The sequence below is a fragment of the Haemorhous mexicanus genome, chromosome 9 (genome assembly GCF_027477595.1).
Source record: "Haemorhous mexicanus isolate bHaeMex1 chromosome 9, bHaeMex1.pri, whole genome shotgun sequence".
In the NCBI taxonomy this organism is placed as follows: Eukaryota; Metazoa; Chordata; class Aves; order Passeriformes; family Fringillidae; genus Haemorhous; species Haemorhous mexicanus.
Genome location: NC_082349.1, coordinates 14,438,241 through 14,441,063, shown reverse-complemented (window position 1 = coordinate 14,441,063; position 2,823 = coordinate 14,438,241).

The following is a 2,823-nucleotide window of genomic DNA, read 5'->3' as shown; positions in this document are numbered from 1 at the left end:
TAAGCTATCTGGGACAGGGTGCTATAGGAATCTGAAGTACTCCTCTTGGGAGTATCCAAATCAGGAAATTCAAAGTACTAACAGATACAAACTTGTATCAGCAGTGAAAGAAATAGCATGGGTGGTTTTCTTTAAGAACAAAAGCATGTATTTTAATTGAGAATATTGGCTGTCTATGTTTAGAGGCTTTAAAGACTTGTGCCTTTAAATGTATTAGGTCCAGTTTCCAAGGCTGTTGAGAATTTTCCAACTGCATAGTTTTCATCTGTAATTATGAAAGATTACTGTCAGAAAAGCTGACTTTCATTTTTGAAGGCAATTCCTGAGAAGATACTGAAAAAACCAGACTCACCCTCAGTGTTTCTGATGAACCTTTCACAGATTCTTCTGACAAAGTGATGCTGGTGAGATAATAGCTTTGCTAGAGAGCTTTTGAAAACTGGTCTCTCAAGCTTAGAAAATCTGTATGAAGAAAGTAATAGTTATCATTCAAACTTGACGCCAGACTCTAATTAATACTTCAAACACAACACAACAACAGGATTTTTTTTAATCTCCTTGCTACACTGCAGTAGCCACACCTACATGCTTTTAGAGGAAACATATTTCTGTTCTCCTGGATACTTTGCACACATATGTATTAATTTGTACAGTGCACTCATAAATTTGTTTAGCGTTTGGCTCTTCTAGTTTTTACTCTGTTCATCTTATTGTAATACTTTATGCAGTGCTACATTTAAATTAAACAGGACTTCAAATGCTGTGGGGCCTTGAAACTTCCCTTGCTTAGGAAAGACACCTTGTTTATGGTAAAAGTGGTAAGGGCCACAAAGCTGCTCAGTTTCACTCTGCCTTTACCACACAGGTCTAACGAAGCCAATCAGACCTGTTGTGCTCAACAGTGTTATGTTTAGGAGTGTCACTCGATCCCACAAAGTGCTGGCCTCATATTCCCAGAGGAGATGGGGACCATGACATACAGATTAGTTTTTTATCTGAAATAGAGTGTTTTGCCTTTCCTGCACTATCTGTCTCGCTGGAAGGCATTTCTGTTTACTAAGCTAAACCCACAGGCTCAAATAGCATTATTCTATGATTTTCAAAGCAGCCAAACCACATGCTCTGCTCCTCCTTTCTTAGACTGATTATATATGTGCTGGTAGTTAGCAATAAAGGCACTGAAATCCAGAGCAATTTAGCATTAAAGAAATATAACATTTTATTACAAAAAAGTATTGAAATCCCAAGTTCTCTGCACCTTCAGGGTCCTGAGCAGTGCTTGCTCTTTCAAAAAACCCCAGCTGTATATTTTGACATACAATATGGGTCTGACTTGTAAAAAGCACAGGTTTTGAAATATTCTTATAGTTTTCCAGGAGAGGCTTTGGATTCCTTAAGGAATTTAATGTATGGAAAACATGCATGAACTTGTATTTTGTAGTCATATTTGTGGCTTTATTAAAGGTTATCCACAGAACTCTTTACACCCAGCAGCAGCAAATCACTGCTGTATAGAACACAGACTTACAAACGTGTTAAACACACCTCCTTTAAAGGGGCATTTCTGAAAGTGCTTGCCATTGCTTTCCTGATATGGCTGCAGTGGTCTGGGGGTGCAGACACCATACCAAACATGGGATATAATTAGAAACCAATGGAGAGGCTTTAGTTAGGGTACACACTCCCATGGAACATTTTCCTGCTGTTCTTTGGAATCTGGTTTATTAGAAGGAGTCCATATTGTCAGACTTATTTTGGTGACCCATAAATCATGAAGGACAGAGGGTGACTTTTTCTCATAGAACTAAAATAGGACAATGAGGAGCAAATAAACTCATCAAGAGTGTAGCAACCTCCCCAGGTTGTACATTATACACATTTTCATCCAGCAACTTGATCCCATGTAATATTATGCATTCCCGGGAATGGAAGAAGCACAAGGAGTCATCCAAAGGAAGAACAGGAAAACTAATTCTGCTGTTAGTACCTCTGTTCTTTGAATTTTTATTTGCTGTATGGTGTGAGTACCAAAACAAGACCTACAGAGATGCCCAGGAAGGAGTTCCCTCATCCTGGTTTTCCCCCATTCCCAGCATTTAGCAGGCTGTGGGCACCTAAAATATGTTCTTAGTCTTCAGGGGAGATCTTAAATCTTCCTAGAGAAGAAACTATTCTTTATATCCACACTACTCATCTTCCTCAGTTCAAACAACAGAAATCAGGGCTGAGGAGGAAGAGCTTTCATTCTGCCAGAGGCAGGCTTTGAAAGAGTATCTTAAGCTACTGAGATGTAAAAAAATGTACCTATAAAGGTGGGGATATCACTCCTTCCTGATTTGGGCACTGAAAGTACAGCCATGAACAAAGAGACACAGGAGCTTCACCTGTGCCCAGCTCACGTGCCTCAGAGAGGTTCTTCTCTCAAGGCATGAGGCTCTCTGAGGTCTGTCCTAACAGCACCTGCCAGTGCCAGGGACAAGGTCATGGTCAGGCCAAGGTCATGCAGCTCCTGCTGGGGACATTTTCATCAGGACTTCCTACCACCCTCAAACACAGCTTGTGTCAGAGACTATGGAAGGTTCAGATTTTACCCCTCAGGTTGTATGGGTGATTCCCATGTCTTTGAAGTTCTGTTCCCACTGAAGATGAAGGTGAATTCCTGCTGATATTAATGGGCTTAGGATGTGTCCTTGTCTCTGTTTCTTGCTGTTGTTTCCTTTGTTGCAGTAGACCTATTCCTTTATTAAAGTTTTTGCCTGGGGGAAAGAGCAAAGCCACATTGCTAAATAAATTATGAAATATTTACATTTGTGAAGCCAACCC